At 31.0% G+C, this 23,259-nt stretch overlaps 1 protein-coding gene and 1 pseudogene across 1 annotated transcript in view; one reads left to right on the top strand and one right to left on the bottom strand.

Annotated features, from left to right (window-relative positions):
* LOC125872076 (multicystatin-like) overlaps positions 1 to 23,259 on the bottom strand; it is a 59,930-nt gene that overhangs the window by 13,483 nt on the left and 23,188 nt on the right. The window lies entirely within an intron of this gene.
* Positions 18,034 to 20,958, top strand: LOC125872432 (multicystatin-like; annotated as a pseudogene).

The following is a 23,259-nucleotide window of genomic DNA, read 5'->3' as shown; positions in this document are numbered from 1 at the left end:
ACTATTACAAATTATTGTAACTTTTAATATTTTTTACATAATTATCAAAAATTTATATTCAAATACATGTCACAACTAATAAGTTTGAATCTCAAAAGAAAAAATACCAGGTAAATTTAAAAAAAAGTGTATATTATTAAATTCAAAACATAATAATTTAAAAGGCTGGAATTATAAATATATAAGTAAATACTTATGTTCATATCAAACTACTAATTCAAGTAATCATTATTAATTAAGCAATTTGATAAAGTAAAAATATACATAAAATATTATGATTTTTTTAAGTAATACTTACAAGATAATTCTTGTGCAAATTCAAGCTAATCACTGTGATTTTTGGGAAGCAAATTGCCAACCAGTAGTTTCTTAAATTGCAAATTGTCCATATCCATCCAAAAATGGGGTGAAAAACTGTGACGATCCTCTTAGTTATTTTATGAATTTTAATCATTATTTTTATAATAATCTTTTTAATAGCTTTCATAAATAATTTATGACTTATAAGAATGAGTGACAAGATTTTTAAATTTAATAAAGGATTATTTTGTTGCTAATAATAATAGAAAAAGAAAAAAAAAAGGAAAAATAAATAAATAAATAAAATAATAAGGGCAAAAAGCCCTAAAATATTGAAAGTCAGCGCAGTTGACGAAAAATAGTGAAAAGAACGAACGGAACAAAGGAAAATTACGCAGACGAAAAAAAGAAAAGAAAGAGAGGAGAAAAATTGGAATTTTCATCACAAAGCGTTAGGGTAATGTTTCTCGTCCTCTTCATTAAATTTTTATGTAGTTATGAGCAGATTTTTAGGTTTAAAATGTGTATAATTTATGCTAAATTAAGAAAATATAGGTCTAGGGTTCTTCGAACAAAATTTTGGTTTGGGGATCGAATAACGATCCGTTTTAGCTGAAATTTTGCATGTGAGTTTATTTTATCATGGTAAACATAATCTGAAAGAAAATTTCAGATTCGAATTTGGTGGCTCAGGATTTTTTTTTACCCAATTTTCGAGCCGAAACTGAATATAGTAATTGGATGTCATTAGATTCGTATTCTTATGAAGATTATATATTTGATAGATTGGAAGCACTTTGAAGCTTTATTAAAGGGGAAGACTCAAGTCCCAAAGTAATTGTTCGACTGTTTGAGGCAAGTGGATTTCTAAGCCCTTGTTAAGTGCATAGAATCGTGTATTTCCTTGTGATATGTGTCAGAGAGTAATGAGAATTGGTGATGGATTGACTTGTCCATATTGGATAATTCTAATCATGAAAAAGGGGTAATAAAAGACAATATGATTAATTATTGGTGTGTGATGTGTTGAGAATGGTTTGAAAGACTTATTGATTCATTGTTGATGTTGTATCACGATTGAGTTGTTGTGAATTGTGCATTGTTATGAAAATGACCATCTCCTCATTATTTGTGTGAACATGTCATTTGCATTGGTTCTGAGACATGGTTATGATAAGTGTTATGTGAATTAAGGAAGAATAAGAAATTAAAGATGATGTACCATTTTGAGGGACGTGTCGCGGGCCGTGATGGTACTATATTTCGAGGGACGTGTCGCACGCCGCGACAGATTATATTATCGGAAGACGTGACGCGCGCCGCGAGAGATACTATATTTCGAGGAACGTGTCGTATGCCATGACAGATGCATGGACAAATATGTCCCCATGGGTCCCGGACTGAGAGACAACGGGTGTGTACGTTAGGTCAGACATGCATCCCTATACTTGACATTGCATTTCATTGCACATCTTTATCATTGATGAACTTGATCTTGTGAGTGCCTTTCTGTGGAACATGTGATTGATGAATATTTAGTTTGTTGTTGAGGAAATGTAATTGTTAGAGTGTTGTTATTGTGCTGTGTGTTATGTAAATTGTGAACTGTTAGGTTGAACTGGTTTTATGCAGGTTGTAGTTGTGGAGCTTCGTATGGGGTGGTAAGGAGTACTTGTATTCTCTTCCCTTAGCTTGTGTTTAGAAGTTTACTTGCTGAGTACCGTGTGATTTGGTACTCACCCCTTGCTTCTACATTTTTGTAGGTTACTAGCCCGGACCTTCGTGATACTTTCTATTATCTTCTTTATCGAGGCTTCCCGTGGAGATTTGTGAGGTAATTGTTTGTCATCTCAGTGGACCTTCTTACTCCTATTTATGATTTTGTTCTACTTTAGTGACAACATCATTTGAGTCTTGTGTTCTTCTTTCAAATCTATTGTAATACATTAAAGGGTTGTACATGTGACAACCAGGTTTTGGGGGTTTTATTAAGTTGACTTAGTTATCTGCACTTATGATATTTTGAAATTTCAATCTCTTTTACTTCCGCATTTTTGTGATATTTGGGCTTTAGGGTGACTTATTTTGATGGGATAAAGACAAGTGCCATCATGCCCTTTTTGGATCGTGACAAAAATGTGGGGATAATTGATAAGAAAATCAAATAATCTTTTCCAAAAATAAAAATATAGTATGATTTTTCTTGCACCTATATATTTAAGCAAATAAAGGAGATAATAAATGTATTCATGTTAGATTTTATCGAAAGTGGATTTAAGATTTGAATTTGATTCCTTCTATTTTAAAGTTCTTAGCACTAAACTCACAATACTTTTGAAATCATGCAAGAAATGTTAGATAATATAATAGCCTTCATATGAAATGGCGAACTTTAATTTATAAAAACGGTCACGATCCAAAATGAGTCATGAATGGCACCGACACTTAACCTCCTAGGTGGTGGGAGAACCAACGAATTCAACCCCAACTTATATTTATTGTTCAACTTATAAATACTAACCATAATGCGGAAGCTTAAATCTTGTTAATGTAAGAAATACAAATCCACTAAAGTCTATTAAATATTGTTTCTCAAAACCTGAAAGTCTCACATCAAGGACATCTAATCCCCAAAGACTAAGCTGAGAGTTTCAAAGATACCAAAATAAATCAATAAAGTATTTTGTGTCCGAAAACTAAAGACATCATGCCATGACCGAGAGAATCCAACACGGGCTAGAATGAATAGCTTACCCTGGAACCTGATGTGCTGGAGACTGGCTAGAGCTAACGGCGAGTCGAAGTCATTGGTATACTCGCTGCATTCCACAAAAGGAAAACAAAGAAAAACACAAGTAGGGCTCAGTACAGGGCAATATGTATTGAGCAAATATCATCGGCCGACTCAAAATAGTAATTAATATGCATAAAGTAATTGTATAAAATCAACCATAGCAATTAGCAGGTGACAAGCAACAAACAACATAAACTAGTGACAGTAAAAGCAAGTACGTAATCAATAACAATATCAAACACACACACGAGGACTTATGCCTCCACACCACGCTCATTTGGGAAATGAGTTTTTTGAGATTGAGTACATTTAGTTACTTCAATATGTTTTTCATTAATGTTACCGTGTCAGAACGTGACACCCTATCCAATAATACAGTGTCGGAACATGACACCCGATCCAATAATACCTTGTCGGAATGTGACACCCGATCCAATAATATCGTGCCGGCTCGTGGCACCCGATCCAATAGTATCGTACCGGCTCGTGGCACCCGATCCAACCATATAGTTAATTCATTTGACATTCTTTATCATCTCTTTCCACTTCCTTAACAATATTTCATCAAGCCTTCTTTATTCAAGGCACAATATTTCATTAAGCCTTCTTTATTCAAGGCATCACTTTAATAGAACAAGTTCAAGATTATGAATTTCGTGGTCTTGAGATTACAGACCATTCACAAGAACACGTGAATTATTCAAACTACAACAACCAAGTACATAGAAAAATTCACAATATTAATCAATCACTATTAAGAATCTAACTATCACATAGAATAAATCATAACCTACCTCAACCGAAGAACCGAAGAACCGAAGTCAAGCAATCTAATTTTCCAATGCTTTTCTTTTCCTCAATGCCTTTGAGCAGTTCCAATCTATCAAGTATGCAATATTCATAAGCAAACAAGTCTATAGACACTCATATTACTATATGTCTAGCCTAGACCGAATAATCTACTCAAATCAATAATCAATTTCCTAAATCTTGATACCAACTAATATATCAAGTCTCACGTTTCATAAATTTTCAACATAGAATTATGTCTCAATTCCTCAAATTACCATAATTTAATGATATTCATATAATATAATACACCTAATATTTAATTTTTATCTCAACACATCCAAACGAGATTTATAATATAATACCTTACAATGCAATTTCAACCCAACACACAGATCGTATCTATATTTTTATGTAATATAGTCGAAACTTTATAAATAGAATATTGGTGTGAACTGAGGCAAGTAATATATTCATCATCACCTAATCATTAATTAGACTACGGCTATTGCATATACTTCCTATTTTATATGTTCCAACACATAATATAATAATAATAAAACAATTATGCCTTCCCAATTCATAGAACCAACAACCATTGCCGCAACAACATGTGATATTAATTGGGATATGTTCCAACACATAATAAAATAATTAATTGGAGATTTACACCTCCTCCCATACAATGCATCAAATGGGGTCATCCCAATACTTTAGTGAGAACTATTATTGTATGTAAGCTCAACCAACAACAAAACTATTCCCAAGTGAACTTTTCAACTGATCGATTCTTCCACTAAACCTTGACACAACCATCAGGACAAATATTTTCCAATATAACCATGATAAAATCCTGAATCAATATTGGTTACAACCAGGAGTGAACCTGAACCAACCACCACACACTCATAATGCACAAACCATCATAGATCTTATTAAGATTTTCTTCTCATAACATAAACTTTTCACGAGCTTAAGTTATAAAAATTTGATCTTTAGACATCATGTACTCATCGAGGGAGAATCAAACTTATCTAATCTAAAGAATGAAATGATCAAGTAACGAGTGATACACCCAAGCATACAAAACCTCTGACAACACTGTCAAAATGCTAGATTAGTAGTTGTGATTGTAGACAACTCTTAAGAACAATAGAACTAGACTCAATGGTCCTCACATTCAACCACACATAATCGAAATATGACCTCGAGGATTTGATGAATATTAAGACTGTCGGATAACTATAAATACCCATGGTAGCTCTTCTATAAATTCTCATAAGCAAGGTAGTACATATAGAACCATTGCATTATAAGTGTAAATAAATATCATATTTTTACACTATATATATTATATAGTGTGAATGAATATCAATGGTGAGAAAAGCTATAATTTATATTCCATATAAGCTATAATAATCAATTAGGTTTATGATGAAACCTAGAATTTGATCACAGATCCAATTTGAATATTTCTGGAGAATAAACTTCAATTAAATTTGGTGTATTTATTTAATATTTTTATAAATTATTAAGATTATTTAGAAAAAGATTTTAGTAGTTTAACTTTTGCCAATCAATAATTATTATAGACCTAAGAGCCACCCCTGCCCTACACAGATAATGGAATTAATAAATAGTGAATATAAATATTATGGCCGATACATTATTATTCATCCCCCCTAAAAGAGGGATGAAAAATGTGTTGATCACTAATAATTTTTTTTGCAATAACTGTTTTCTTATTTGTAAACATAGTCAAAGGGAGTTTAAGTTTTAACTATAAAAATCTTAGTATTTTAGTAAAGTTGTTTTTGTTTTTAAAGTGAAAAATGATATTTAAATTAGAGTTATTTGTAAATTTTTGTGAGTAACATTTGGAGTGTAAAAATGAAAACAACTTTTTGGTATTTTTCTTAATTCTAAAAATTTTGAAATTAAGTTTGTCCCAAATTATTATGGTCAAACATGATTTTCGGAATTGCACGCTGAAAAGAATCTTAACCAAACGCTCCCTTACTATCCGGAGGATTACATCTTTTCAAATAAATTTGGTATATTTATTTAATACTGTTATTATTAAAAATTATTAAGATTATTTAGAAGGAAATTTAATAATTTTAATTTTTGGTTTAAGGGTTTTCCTTTTTAATATAATATTAATATAGATTGTTAAATTTTTAATTAATTTAACTATTATTAAATAAATTTTAAAATAAATATAAAGTTTAAATTAAAATTATTGAGTTCAATAGAATATATATCTTAAACACTACCTAACTCCGTTCTTAAATTATGTATGTGATTCCTTCACTAATTTTAAGATTAACTTTAGATCTAAGTCCGGTGAAAGCAATCACTTGATTGAGGATATTTTAACAAATCAAACATTCTTCAAAAAATAAAACATATAATGAGAATTGTTGCCCACATTACTCTTTGTTGACAAAACATATATATATATATATATATATACTGTGTACAAGGCTTGATAATAGATACTCATTATATGATTACCTGGTTTGAATAGATCATTTCTTTTAATTTGAAAATGTAAGCTCAATGCGTCATTGAAATCAGCATCTTTAAGCGAAATGCAATATTTTGGATAATATGTAAAGAGAAGCTTTGTATAGGCTAGATTTCCCTCTACTATGCCAAGATTTTCTTCTCTTGCATTAATGAATCTTTCATCTGATAAGTTTATATATATATATATATATATATATATATATATATTCTTAAAAAAAACATATAATGAGAATTGTTGCCCACATTACTCTTTGTTAACAAAACAATATATATATATATAGGAAAGTTATGCGGTTATGCGTTTAAGTAAACATATACTAATTAATTAGCTAACATAGCTACAATTTGCATTAATTACAATTCAGAACTTACTTCTAGCTATAATTACATTCTATGTCCCCTCTCTCCTCTCTCTCTCTCGCCTCTCTCCCCTCTCTCTGGAATCTCATTTGCCACTCTGTTCTTTTTCAGTCATCTCTCTCGCACCTCTCTTCTCTCCCTGCGCAGTGTCTCTCTCGATTCTCTTCTGACAATCTCTCTCTCACTTTATACAAACACAAATTATATAAATTTGTGTTTGTGTATAAAACAAGAGAAACTGAGTATACAAATACAAATACATATCTCTCCGCCCTAAATACTTATAATTATACAAATACGAATCTTCCCTTGCCCAGTTCTCCGTTTCTCTCTCGCTTTATACAAACACAAATTATACAAAATACAATGTATAACTTTGGTTTGTATAAAGAGATAGAGATGGGGGGATTGAATATATAAATACAAATGTTTTAACTTGATTCAATTATATACGAATTCAAATTGTATGCAGATATACAAATACAGTCATTAATACATATACATAGTAGTTACACATATACAATTATCTAACCGATATACATGTACAAGTCACCTCTCTCCACTCTCTGCCCTCTCTCGCTCGCCTCTCTCCTCCCTCTCCCACTCCCAATCTTGGTTGCCACTCTCCTCCCTATAACATGTAGCTACGAATCGTAATTAAGAAATTATAGCTATGGAGCATAATTAAGCTATTTTTAAGTGGCTATATGTGAAAATTCCCATATATATATATGAAATATGGATTTAAGGAGAGGTATCAACATGTTAGTTTTTTGTCAATAAAATTAAGGTTGAGGGTTGTTTTGTCATTCTATGTATAAACTATTGGTACCTAAATGTAAGTCACTTATATTTAAGAGCCACTGTTGGCTATGGAAATGTGTTATTACTACTTTGCCACCACATGGCTGTTGAAATGAATTATTACTACTTTACCACCTCATGGCTTTGGGAAAATTCTCTACTTTGAATATGAATAATTAATATTTCCTCCTCCTTATTTTATTTTGTACTTTTATCTTTTTAATTCGTTTAAAAAAAGAAGGTTATTTTACTATAGTTATAAATAATTTAAATTTAATATATTTTTTTTTTGATAAAATAATTTACAATCACACAAATATCTAATGATATTATTTTAGATCATAAATTTCAAAAGTTTTTTTTTTTTCTGAAACATCATGACAAATCCAACACCACATAAAATGAGACGAAGAAAATACTATATAGAAGCCAACAGTTGTCAGTTGACATGTTTGTTTCTAGCCTAGGTATTTTTAAATTTTTTGTATTCTCAATGTTTTAATTTGTTTGTCTTATTTTTCTTTTTAATCTGTTATACATTTAAAAATTACGTAAAAAGTACTATAAATCACAATAATTAATAATTTTAAATATCTAAAAAATTTATTGAGAAATTGATTGACTCTCCAAATTTATCTGTCACATGAATTGAAATAAAAAATAATAATAAATACTGGACCCGTGCTAGCATGGGCTTCTGTATCTAGTATAAATATATATACCAAAAGTCATTTCATAAGGGTTTTTTTCCTATTTAATGGACCACATATAATAGGACCAATAAATATTAAATATGAACATCAAATGATCGATACGTGAAAATCCTGAAACAAGACCAATAAAATATTAGATATGAATATTGATGAAACGAATGAGTGGTAAATTACAACATAGTTATCCTTCTATGTGTAATAAATAAAAATAATGTATATTAGGTACATAATTGGTCCATACCTCCCAAAAGAGAGGTGTAAAACGTGGTAACAAATTGTTATGTTATTAATAAATACAAATTATTGTACATGGTCCCAACAACTACGTGAAGCTAACAAATTGTTATGTTATTAATTAATAAATACAAATTACAGTGCATGGTCCAAACAACTACGTGAAGCTAACAAATTGTTATGTTATTAATAAATACAAATTATAGTACATGGTCCCAACAACTACGTGTTGCTTCACTTAATTACCAAACTCAAGTTAATTGATTAGAAATACAAATTGAAAAGAGCATTTGAAATACAGATACATCAAAAATAATTTTTAATCATAATTAATTGATGACAACAACTTTAATTGTCGTTTTATATATATAACTACTACCGATAAATATTTTAACACTATTTATTAATATACATATTTATTGCTGCTAAAAGTTATTTTTATCGTAGTGATTTAGTTTGTGTTGTTCAAATGAAAGAATTATAAAACATGAATACTCAAATAACTAAACTACATAGTAACATGCATTGTGGTGGTGGGGGGGGGGGGGGGGATTAATTTAACGAACTAGGAAAACATTATTTAAACTTTTTACTTGTTATAAAAGTGATAGAACATTATCTATTAAGATAGTTTCTTTAAAGTTACTAAAATATTCAAGATAGTAAATGAAAATGGGTCAATCAAAACTAATACAATTTCTTACATACATTCTAATTGGGCTCTAAAAAATAAAAATTTAAGTCATTATTTATTATCAATAAATGAATTTAATTATATGAATTTTATTTTTAATATCAAACTTAACTAGAAAAGAAAAATATTAAAAAATTTATGCCGAACGGCGCAGGTTAAAAATGAAAAAAATTATTGTGCAAGGCGGCAAATTAATTTTTTTGTGGATTTAGCTCAATTCACCCCGTCCCGCCCCACTCGGCACCGCTCCATCACCATCCCTAGCTCTTTTGGATAGATATGGACAACCATTGCAATTTTATTTATTTTGTCTTATTTCTTATTAACAATCTATATTCATATTATATTAAAAAAGATAAATCCTTAAACAAAAAATTAAATTATTAAAATGTCCTTCTCAATAATCTTAATAATATTTTTAAAAAAATATTCAATAAATATACCAAATTTATTTGAAAAGATGTGATCCTTCTGAATAGTTAGGGGGTATTAGGTCATGAGTTTTTTCCAGAGTTCAATTCCGAAAACTATGTTTTATCATAAAAAAAAATTGAGAACAGACTTCAAGTTGTGAATTTCAAAATTTTCAATATTTCATAAAATATCAAAAAGTTGTTTCCATTTTTTACACTCCAAATTTTACTCACAAAAAATTACAAACAATTCTAATTTTTAATTATTATTTTCACATTGAGTGTGAAGAAGTATGCTTTGAAGTTTACTCAATTGTCTAAGTATGCTTCGACTATGGTTGCCGATTTTAGGGAAAGGATGAGAAAGTTTGTGTCGGGTTTGTCCAAAATGATGGTGAAGGAGAGTCATGTCGCCATGTTGATTAAGGAGATAAATATCTCCCGTATGATGATACATGCCCAACAAATTGAAGAGGAAAAACTAAAGAAGAAGTCTAGGGAGGCAAAGAAAGAAATGACCCGTGATGCTCACTTTTCTTATTTGAGGTCTGTTGGACATGGTCATTCTATATTTCGGCAAAGGTTTTTCGGTCAAAGTTCTTCTAATTCTCAAACCTCTAAGTTCAACAAGAATAGGGTGTCTAACCCTAAGCCTCAAAGAAGAAATAATTATGATAGATCTTCTATGCCTACTTACACGACGTATGGTGAGAAACATAATGGAAAATGCTTGGCCGGTATATGGATAGTTGCTTTAATTATAGGAAGAGTGTCTCGATTGTCAGTTGCTTGCTTCTAAGGGAAAGGATGGTAAGTACACCCAGCCTAGTGGTTCTAGTTTGGGTGCTCCTCGTCAGAATAAGTTCTATGCACTTCAGACTCATAATTGACAATGAAAAATTTATGTCGGACAGGGCGGGTTGAAAATGAAAAAAATTATTGTACAAGACAAGTTAAATTTATTACGGATTAAGCTTAACTCACCCCACCCCGCCCCACTCGGCACTGCTCTATTGCCATCCCTAGCTCTTTTGGATGGATATGGACAACCATTGCAATTTTATTTATTTTGTCTTATTTCTTATATATTAACAATCTATATTTATATTATATTAAAAAGAAAAATCCTTAAACAAAAAATTAAATTATTAAAATGTCCTTCTCAATAATCATAATAATATTTTAATAAAAAATATTCAATAAATATACCAAATTTATTTGAAAGATGTAATCCTTCCGAATAATAAGGGAGCGTTTGGTTATGATCTTTTTCAGAGTTCAACTCCGAAAATCAAGTTTTACCATAAAAAAAATTGAGAACAAACTTCAAGTTGAATTTCAAATTTTTCAATAGTTCAAATAATATCAAAAAGTTATTTTCAATTTTTACACTCCAAATTATACTCACAAAAATTTACAAACAATTCTAATTTTTAATTATAATTTTGACATTGAAAACAAAAATTACTTAATTAAAATACCAAGATTTTTTAGTCAAACGCCCCTTTTACAATGTTTAAAAATAACAAAACAGTTATTGCAATTTTTTATTAGTGATCAACACATTTTTCATCCCCTCTTTTAGGTGGGGAAGAATAATAATGTATCGACCATAATATGCAATATTTATATTCACTATTTATTGGTTCCATTATCTGTGTGGGGCAGGGGTGGCTCTTATGTCTATAATTATTGATTAACGAAAGTTAAATAACTTTCTTTTTTTAATTCTAAACAACCTTAACAATACTTTTTATAAAAATAATATTTTTTTCTCTCACCATTTTCACAGAGTGTACAATGTAATTCATCACATTGACAATATTTTCCTAGAAAATATTTTCTTGAAAAACAAGTGGATTTCCAATTTATTTTCTCATTTTCATTGGTGAGTAGAAAATATTTTTAATGTTTGCTTGGTGAATGAAAAATATTTTTTAAAAAATATCTTTTATTTTTGGCTTGAGACTAATACTCCTTAGGAAAATAGTTTCTGATCCGAAAATCAACCCCGATAATTGATCTAGGACCCGATCCCGACATTCAAACTAGGACAACTCCCCGATGATCGTTCCAAAATACGACACTGAGATCTGACCCAGACTTTCGGAAAAAAAAATTCAAAAACAATTTTTAAAAAAAATAAAATTACGGAGTCGCGCAGGGTAAGGGGTAGAGTAAAAATGAAAAAATTTTAATTCCAAAAATAATTTATTTTTTTTAAAAAAAATGATGGGGAAGGCCTGCGTGGGTGGTGGGATAGGGGTGGGGGTGGGGGTGGCATGAAAATGATTTTTTTTAAATTTGAAATATTTTTTAAAAATAATTTTTTTAAAAAAAAAAACTTTGACGGGGTGGCCTAGGGGGTAGGGATGGGAGTGGCGTAAAAATGAAAATATTTTAAATTTGAAATACTTCCCAAAAATATTGTTTTACAAAAAAAATAGAAATTGACGGGGGTTGGCGAGGGAGGGTGGTAGGGGTGGATGAGGTAAAAAAATCTTAAAATTTGAAACATTTTACAAATATTTTTTTAATTTTTTAATTTTTTTTTTGTTTGATTGCGGGGTTGGGAGTTGGAGGTAGGGATAAACATATATTTTAAATTTAACAATAAAAAAAAATTAATTTATTTTTTTTGGCATGGGGAGGGTCGGGTACAGGGTTGAGTAGGGTAAGGAAAAAAAATTAAAGGATGAAGTAGAGTCTTGGAAAATGCTTTCCTTAATTTTGGAAGGGGAGTCATTTTCCTTAAATTTGAGAAAAATGAGTTGATTTGGAAAACATTTTCCAAACATTTGAAGTCAACCAAACATGGAAAAATTAGAAAATATTTTCTAGAAAATGTTTTCCTCCGTGCCAAACTCACCCATAGTGTAATATGATATTTATTTACAAAATATAAATAATACATATTGTTATTTGTTGTCCTTTTATTTTTCTCAAATTGTTATTCAATTATGTAATTCCCTTTACTTATCGTAGAAAATGTAAATGACCATTATAATAAACCATACAAATATTGTTTTTATAAATTAAATTTCGTAACTTCATATGAAAGCTATCATATTATCTAGGGAAAAAATGTCTGAATTATATCCGAATTTTGATCGAAATTGTTGTAACAATATCGAACTTTGGAAAGGACCTTTTACACCCCCTGCACTATTTAATAGTGTATTTTAAAGGTATATATGTCCATGTGGACATCATAAATATTGTATCATTTTAAATAGTGTGTCCACATGGGCACATATATACCTTTAAAATACACTATTAAATAGTGTAGAGAGTAAAAAGTCCTCTATAAAATTTGATATCGTAATAACAATTTTGACTAAAATTAAAATATTTTTCAAAACATTTTCCATATTATCTAATATTTCTAGCATGAAATTCTTAGGAGTGTAATATTATTTAATGACTACTGCACTACATATGAGGGGACTCGAATATTAAATGATAACAAAAAATTGAGTATTTATTATTTGTCTTTTTTGGTTATTTGGAAGCCAAAATCCAAACCCATCAAATCAAAATATTTAAACGTGCTAGATTTTCTTCCCCCCTTTATTTCTCTATAAAAATCAGCTATAATAAAAATAATATATGCATTAACTTTATGTATGAGTAATATTTTATGTATTAGTAATATCTCTATAAAAATATATATTTAGCTACAGTTAATAATTATCGTTAATTAATTGGCGCTAAAAATTCATTTTTATGTAACTTATATTTATTTTAAAATGCTCTTTTCAATTTTGTTTTTCTTATCAATTTGATTTCTAAGTACCTAAGAAAGGTTTCATTTAAAAGTGTTGGTTTATAATAAGGTAAATGGTCAGAGCATTTATGATGGTTGTTAGTTTTGTGAGTATGATTCACTAGCTATATTGTCGTGTGTTTTCACTTTTGTGGGTGGATCCCTAGTGGTGGATCAGGGGTACCAATCCTGCGATGTTCTCTTGGTTGAGTGGGATAATTAGGAAGACTTGGTTATTTTAGATGACATATTTGGCATTGTCTTGAGTTGTTAAAATATTTCAGTGGTTCTACATGTACCACCTTGCTTATGAAAATTCATAGAAGAGCTACGATGTATAATTATGGTTGTCCGACAATCTTAATATTCATCTTGTGGTAAAAGTCATGTAACGATTATGTGTGGTTGAATGTGGGGATCATTGGGTCCAATTCTACTGTTCTTAAGGGTAATCTACAATTACAATTGCTAAATCTAGCATGCGATAGTGTGGTTAGAGGGTTTGTATGCTTGGACATATCCTTCAATGAGTATCTGATGTCTAAAGATCAAATTTTTATAACTTAAGCTTATGGAAATTTATGTTGTGAGAAGGAGATGTTGATTTGCTTGGGTATTATGATTGTGTGTTGGTTGGTTCAGGTTTACTTCTAATCGTAGAGAGTATTAATTTTGAATTTTATCATGCTTAAGTGCTAAAGGATTCGTCCGGATGATTTTGTCAAAGTCCTTGATAACATGTTGCAGACGTGTGTACGATCAACTGTGGTGGTTGTTGGGAATCACTTTTGTTGTTAGTTAAGTTTACATACAACAATATTTATCACTCGTGTATTGAGATGACTTCAATGAGGCATTGTATGGGAGGATGTGTAGGTATTCAATTGGGTGTTTTGAGGTTGGAGATGTGAAACCCTTAGAGGGTAATGAGATTCGGTAAGAAGGACATGCGAGACAAGTATCCCTAGTTGTTTGTCGATTCAGGTACTACGCTACTCTGACTTTAGCCATTTTTTCCTAGTTTGTCACTCAGGAACGAGTGATGGTTAAATTGTTATCTATTATAACGATCGGTTCCTGTCGTTATAGAAAAGACAACAAGGAAAAATTTTAGGCCGAAAAACTTTTTCGTAGTAACATGAAATTTTCCAACCTAATGTAGATTTGAACGAAATCAGAGTCAGTAAGGTCTAGGGAAATCTGGTAACAATTGGGTGATCTAACTATGATTTTAATCGCATGAGTAGATATCTAAGATGTTAAGGAACCCGTGCGACTTTACGGAATTGAATTCGGGTGGATAGAACTAGCAAAACTAATCTTAGCGCGAACGGGTAGTTTCTGAGTGTCATGGGATGAATGTGTGTTGCGAAATGGGGGTTTGGAATTCTTAAATTTGCTCACTGGTTCCGTGCAATCCGCTGTAGTGGGATTATTTCTGCCAGGGCAGGACCGCTGTCGCGGAATGAGGTTCGATGTGGCGGGACANATGAGTAGATATCTAAGATGTTAAGGAACCCGTGTGACTTTACGGAATTGAATTCGGGTGGATAGAACTCGCGAAACTAATCTTAGCGTGAACGGGTAGTTTCTGAGTGTCATGGGAAGAATGTGTGTTGCGAAATGGGGGTTTGGAATTCTTAAATTTGCTCACTGGTTCCGTGCAATCCGCTGTGGTGGGATTATTTCCGCCAGGGCAGGACTGCTGTCGCGGAATGAGGTTCGATGTGGCGGGACAGTCTCGATTTAAGTTGGAAATAAACCCTAAAAATGTTTTATTCTGCACTTTTCTACTTTGAGAGCTAAGGAGCGACCCAGGGGTTTTCATGACAGTTTTCCACCATTCTTAAGGCTAAAGGTAAGGTTTTCACTCTCCGAATCCATTTTTTGATCCGTAGAACTTGGTTTCTTAGGTGATTATTGTTGGGAAAAGGTTTTGGAACTGTTTGGATGGTGGGAAAAGCTCTAATTTAGATATTGAGATCATGGGTCTGATCTAGGGTTGATAGAGTTGATTGTAATCCGGGTAATTAGACATCGTTTATTGATTCCTGTGTTATATTTATTATTTTTAGACCACGAAGAAGCGAGAAGAATCCATAAAGGGAAGATTCAAGTACCTTAGGGGATTCAAGCTCGGATTCTAGGTAGGTGATGGTTGTATGATATATGTTTGTACTTGCTTCATTATAATGTATGTATGTATATATGCAAATGTTGCATTATTGATCACACTAATCGTGAATGAGGATAATTGAATAATTGAATGTCATGAATCATGACTTGATTGTATGATTATGAAAATGTACTTGTGATTGTTATTGTGGCTTGTTGAATGGACCAGGTGTTACGTTCCGACACACTAAATAGGATCGATTGCCACGTATCGACATAAACATTGGAACGGGTGTCACAATCCGACACATTAATTGAGATCGGTTGCCACATACCGGCATAAGCATTGGAACGGGTGTCTCGGGTACCACGTACCGGTACACTAACAATTTTGGTATGGGTTCCATGAGAGAACTATTGAATTGGGTTCTATGATAGGACCATTGAATTGTGTTGTGTATCTACTTGTGATGATTACGTTCATATCTAATGGTGATTGAGGTTGAAAGATTATTTGTTGCTCTAAAATGATAATCAATGTGTATTATTGAGAACGTGGAATGTTACATTGATCCTGAAAAGATAACTAATATTGTATATGTTCGGTATATGCTTGTTTTATAATGTTGTGGTTACTTGCAGTGACGGATCCAGGAATTTACGGCTATGGGTTCCCACTATTTTTAACTTATATCAACCAAAGAGTGTAACTGCGAGCTAAAATTCGTCAGCATAGGCGTTATTTTTTTTTCAATTCAATGCAATAGATAATCGGAATATTTGGATTGGTTCAAGAAAAAAAGGAGGAGAAACAATATACCTTCACATACAATTGTAGCTACCAAAAAGGCATACCAACGAGAATGAAGACTTTTTCGCTTTTGAATTGGAGAACTGAAATAAAGGCGCTAGAACAAATTGTTTTTTTTCCTTCCCTTTTATTTTTCCTAATTAGATTGATGAGAAAGAAAAAGTTAATAGACATGGAAGATCATGACCGTTTATATTTTTTTGAGATTAAGTTACATAATAGACATGAGCAGTGACTGATTCAAGATTTTAAGATCGTGGTTACTTTTTAAGCTATCAATCATAAAATATAAATGTATAAATTTAACACTTGTCATAAGAAAGATATTATATTTATATAAGATAGCGAAAAAAATCAATAAGAAAAATTATCTTGAAAAAAGAATATTGTTTTAGAAAAATTAGAAATAGAACAATTCGTGAAAAGGGAAAAAAGAAAAGCTAAAAAGAAAAGAGCTGAGTTTAAAATAAAAAGAATGTCACTATAAGGAATCGAACCCGGGCATTTAAGCAATATAAGACCTTGAGAACCTATTTACAACCACCGCCCCAACTAATACATTTGTTTATTGGGTGCTCGCCTTTTAATTTATACAATACTGCCTTAATTTTGATATAAGTATATATAGTTCGATGCGAGCTTAATGGGTGCTCGAGCACCCGGACAGCCCCATGTGGGTCCGCCCCTAGTTACTTGCATGTGTTTCAATTATTGGGATAGATGTGTGATCCTACCAGTACATTGTGATTGTGTACTGATACTGCACTTGATTGTTCTTTGTTGAGTACAGAACATCTTCAGGCGGCTATTGATAGACCTCAGCTAGGTGGCTTTTGAGTGTGATCCGATTCAAGGGTGAGCCAGTTCTTTCAGGCTGTCATGGATCTCTCTTGTTTAAGTCCACTTTTTTCGGACTCAGACCATTTGTTTAGGGTGTTGTTTAGTTTTGGGGTTATACCTCTTGTTCTTAGACTTGTCGTTAGTAGAGTTTTGGTACAATGACTTTTAGGTTCTAAGAGTTGTTCTTCCGCATTAGTTTGTCTAGTTTATTTAAACCTTTGGAGTTTATGGGAATTTTGTATTTCTTTTGGTCATTTAAACCTACTTCCGTATCTTTAAATGTGTAGTATTTGGTTAAGTTGTTAGTTTGGGTTGTAGTAATGGTTCTCCCACCGAAGGGTTAGTGTGGGTGTCAATCACGATGGTCTGGGTCGTGACAAAGTTAGTATCAGAGCCCTAAGTTCTCATTGTAACAAAACGAGTCTAGTAGAGTCTTGTGGAACGGTACAAAGACATCCGTACTTTTCTTCGAGAGGCTATAGGACTTTAGGAAAAACCTCACTTCTTTCTACTCCTTCGTGCTATGACTTGAATCCAATTGGTATCTGGGTGATACAAATTGGTATATTTCCTCCATCATTCTGTGGTCCGAACTAGAGCAATCAGAAAAATGTAAAGAATTATTTTAATTTAATTTGATTATATATGAATTCCATCTTAACACGTTATAAAAAGTTACATGTCTATCTTAACGTGATTGATAGTGTGAAATATCTACACATCATCCATGCACAAGATTCAAAATGAATTAATGTAACAAATAAGTAGATGTCTTTTCGAAGGATATATAATTAATTTTGAAATACTTACTTTGTGAATAATTAGTTGATTCAGTATGTATGACCTAATCATAATTGGAGTTTAACAAATAGTTGCTGGAATAATGTACTAAATAACACTTGAGGCAATTGAAGGTGGAAAGAAGAAAGAATATGAAGCCAAGATTTTGCTGAAGAAATAGGAGGACTACAAGAAAGTCGTAGGATTCAAGCTTGTTGGTGATGATAGTACAAAGCCTAGGGCATTATAATGACTTACTCCTCTTTTATTTTTTTCGTTAATTTCATATTTAAGTCCTGATTTCACTACAGTATCTAATATATAATTCTTTCATTTGTACCAACATCATATACGATCTATTTTCCAGAATACTCATTTGGAGTTTGTAGAAAATTTGAATGTTAAAGAGCAAGTTGTTGATGGAATGATGTACTATATAACACTTGCGGCAACTGATGCTAGAAAGAAGAAATTATACGAAGTTAAGATTTGGGTGAAGTAATGGGAGGACTTCAAGAAAGTTGTAGAATTCAAGAAAGTTAGTGATGATAATGCAAAGTCTGGGGGCATTATGAGTGTTCCATTCCCAAACAGCCCCGAGTTCCAAGATCTTGCTCGTTTTGCTATTCAAGATTATAATAAGAAAGAGGTTAATTCAAATGGCTTACTCCTCTTTTATTTTTCGTTAATTTCACATTCAAACTTATGATATTCAAATTCTGAATCCGCTACAGTTTCTAATAATTCTTTCATTTGAACGAATGCCAACAATCTATTTTTCAAAATGCTCATTTGGAGTTTGTAGAAAATTTGAATGTTAAAGAGCAAGTTGTTACTGGAATGATGTACTATATAACACTTGCGGCAATTAATGTTGGAAAGAAGAAAATATATGAGGCTAAGATTTGGGTGAAAGAATGGGAGGACTTCAAGAAAGTCGTAGAATTCAAGCTTGCTGGCGATGATAGTGCAAAACTTGGGGGCATTATCAATGTTTCATTTCCAAACAACCCCGAGTTTCAAGATCTTGCTCGTTTTGTTGTGCAGGATTATAATAAGACACAGGTCAATTATAATGAATTACTCCTCTTTTATTTTTTTCGTTAATTTACCATTAAAATCTATAATATTCAAATCTTGAATCTATTTTAGTATCTAACAATTCTTTTATTTGAATGAACGTCCTATAAAATCTACTTTTCAGAATGCTCATTTAGAGTTTGTAGAAAATTTGAATGTCAAAGAACAACTTGATTCTGTAACACTTGCGGCAACTGATGGTGGAAATAAGAAAGAATAAGAAGCTAAAATTTGGGTGAAGGAATGTGAGGACTTCAAGCTTGTTAGTGATAATAGTGCAAAGATTGAGGGCATTATCAATGTTACATTACCAAACAACCCTGAGTTTCAAGATCTTGCTCATTTTGTTGTTCAAAAATATAATAAAAACCATGTTATTTACAATGACTTATTCATCTTCTATTTTTTTCTAGCTAACTTTACATTCAAACCTAAAATATTCAAATCCCGAATTCATTACAGTATTTAATAATTCTTTTATTTGAACGAATGTCATATACAAACTGTTTTTTTAGAATGCTCATTTGAAATTTGTAGAAAATTTGAATGTGAAAGAACAACTTGTTTCTGGATTGATGTATTATATAACATTTGCGGCAACTGATGTTGGAAAGAAAAAAATATATGAAGCTAAGATTTGGGTGAAGAAATGGAAGTAGTTCAAGAAAGTTGTTGAATTCAAGTTTGTTGGTGATGATAGTGCAAAGCCTGGGGGCATTATCAATATTCCATTCCCAAACAGCCCCAAATTCCAAGATCTTGCTCGTTTTGTTGTTCAAGATTATAATAAGAAAGAGGTTAATTAAAATGACTTACTCCTTTTTTTATTTTTTCATTAGTTTCACATTCAAATCTATAATTTCAAATTATAAAACTATTGTAGTATCTAATAATTCTTTTGTTTGAACGAACGTCATATACATTTTTCAGAAAGCTCAATTGGAGTTTGTAGAAGTTTTGAATGTTAAGGAACAAGTTATTGCTGGAATGATGTACTATATAACACTTGCGCAATTGATGATGCTGGAAAGAAGAAAATATATGAAGCTAAAATTTGGGTGAAGGAATGGGAGGACTTCAAGAAAGTCATAGAATTCAAGCTTCTTATTAGTGATGATGTCCCAATACTTGGAGGCATTATCAATGTTCAAGGCATAAACAACCTTGGGTTCCAAGATCTTGCTCGTTTTGCTATTCAGGATCATAACAAGAAAGAGGTTAATTATAATAACTTACTCATTTTTAATTTATTTTTTTGTTAATTTTACATTCAAACTTATAATATTCAAATCCTGAATCTACTGCAGTATCTAATAACTCTTTCATTTGAATGAACGTCATATACAATCTATGTTTCAGAAGTCTCATTTTGGAGTTTGTAGAAGTTTTGAATCTAAAGGAACAAGTTGTTACGGGAATGATGTACTATATAACACTTGCGACAACTGATGCTGGAAAGAAGAAAATATATGAAGCTAAGATTTGGGTGAAAGAATGAGAAGACTTCAAGAAAGTTGTAGAATTCAAGCTTGTTGGTGATGATAGTGCAAAACATGGGGGCATTATCATTGTTCCATTTCCAAACAGCTCCGAGTTCCTAGATCTTGCTCGTTTTGTTGTTCAAGATTATAATAAGAAAGAGGTTAATTCAAATGATTTATTCATGTTAGTTTCGCATTCAAACCTATAATATTCAAATCCTGAATTTACTACAGTATCTAATAATTCTTTCATTTGAACGAATGTCGTATATTCTATTTTTCAGAATGCTCATTTGGAGTTTGTAGAAGTTTTGAATGTGAAAGAACAAGTTGTTGCTGGAATGATGTACTATATAACACTTGTAGCAACTGATGCTGGATATAAGAAAATATACGAGACCAAGATTTGGGTGAAGGAATGGGAGAATTTCAAGGAAGTTCAGGAATTCTAGCAAATTGTTTATGCCACAAAGTGAAATGAAACTATTCTTATGTTGGTGTGAAATAAAGTCAGTTGTTTGGTATGAAGTTACTGTTATGCTTGTGTGGAATAAAGTCAGTTGTTTGGCATGAAATTACTATTATGTTTATGAAAAATAAAGTCAGTTCTATGTATCTGGAAATATTTGAATGTCTGGTTGTAAGCGTATTTGAATAATTTAAAGTTTGTAAGATTAATAATTGTGTGTTTATGTGATGGTAAATATTGATTGAATTGTCATGCATTGATTAACAGTAAATGAATTAAAGGATAATTTTATCGTTAAACATTTTAATAACGTTATTGATAATACGTACCTATACATTCTTTCTCACGTGAAATAATACTCCCTTTAGGTATGTTGTACGAACTTTTGTATTAAGAAAGTGTATCAAATGTATTATTATTTTAGTCTTTATACTAACGAAACTGTATACTATGTTTGATTATTGTAAAATGAACTGTGTTTTTCATATACTTGGGGACGAAAAGTATAGTTGTTTACATATTTAATTTTGGGAAAAGGCTCAAATATGTCATCGAACTTTCAGAAAAGACTCATTTATGTCATCCGTTAAAAGTTTGGCTCATCTATGCCATTACCGTTTAAGAAAAGGCTCATTATGCCATTATTTTTTAACAATGGTTTTGCAAAACCGTTTTTTACACGTGGCCAATTATAATTCGGCCACGTCATTATTATTTTTATAATAAAAAATCAAAATTCTGAACAAACATTTTTTGCAAAACCATTTTTTACACGTGACCAATTATAATTCGGCTACGTCATTATTTATTTTATAATAAAAAATCAAAATTCTGAAAAAAAATAATGACGTGGCCGAATTATAATTGGCCACATGTAAAAAATGGTTTTGCAAAACCACCGTTAAAAAATAATGGCATAAATGAGTCTTTTCTTAAACGGTAATGGCATAGATGAGCCAAACTTTTAACGGATTACATAAATAAGCCTTTTCTGAAAATTCGATGGCATATTTGAGCCTTTTCCCTTTAATCTTTAATAATTTAATTAACTGAGTAAGTTAGGATTAATGGACCACATATGTTACGGGCTTACGGCCAATAAATATTAAATATGAATAAGTCCAAATATTGGATTTATTCGACCACATACGAAGGACCATGCTATTTTCTTATCAATTATCTATCACGTTTTTCACCCCTTTTTAGGGATGACAATAAGACGGGGCGGAATGGGTTTAAGGCTATGTGAAGTAGGGTGCATTTAAAATTGTGCGGCAGAGAGGAATGCGGGGCAGATTGAAGTGAATTTTCTAAAAATTAATGCGGGGCAGGGCAGGTTGCAGATCTATGCGATTTTATGTGTGTTCAAACTTAATTTTAATTTTTTACATTATCTATTAAGATAATTTTTTTTTAAAGTTACTAAAATATTCAAGATAGTAAATGAAAATGGTTCAATCAAAACTAATTCAATTTCTTACATACTTTTCAATTGGGCTCTAAAAAATAAAAATCTAAGTCGTTATCTATTTAATTAATACAACTTAATGAAAAAATGAATTTTATTTTATGAATTTTACTTATAATATCAAAATTAACTAGAAAAGAAAAATATTTTAAAAATTATACGGGTCGGGGCGGGGCATGTTGAAGATGAAAAAAATTATTATGCAAGGCGAATTAAATTTTTTATGAATTAAGCTTAATCCACTCTGCCCCGCCTTGTACCGTCCCATTGCCATCCCTACTTCTTTTATATGGATATGGACAATCATTATAATTTTATTTATTTTGTCTTATATCTTAATAACAATCTATATTTATATTATATTAAAAAGGAAGAATCCTTAAACAAAAATTTAAATTATTACAATGTCCTTCTCAATAATCTTAATAATATTTTAATAAAAATATTAAATAAATATACCAAGTTTATTTGAAAAGACGCAATCCTTCTGAATAATTAGGGGCATTAGGTCATGATTTTTTCCAGAGTTCAATTCCAAAAATCATGTTTTATCATAAAAAATTTTGAGAACAAACTTCAAGTTGAATCTTAAAATTTTCAAAATTTCAAAAAATATCAAAAAGTTATTTTATTTTTACACTCCAAATTTTACTCACAAAAATTTACAAAAGAAAACAAAAATTACCTAATTAAAATACTAAGAGTTTTTAGTCAAACGCCCTTTTACCATGTTTAATTTTTAAAAATAAGAAAACAGTTATTGCAATTTTTTATTAGTGATCAACACATTTTTCATCCCTCTTTTAGGGGGGATGA

Source organism: Solanum stenotomum, chromosome 8, assembly GCF_019186545.1.
Source record: "Solanum stenotomum isolate F172 chromosome 8, ASM1918654v1, whole genome shotgun sequence".
Lineage (NCBI taxonomy): Eukaryota > Viridiplantae > Streptophyta > Magnoliopsida > Solanales > Solanaceae > Solanum > Solanum stenotomum.
Note: the sequence above shows the minus strand (reverse complement) of the source record. Positions and strands in the feature narration are given on the sequence as shown.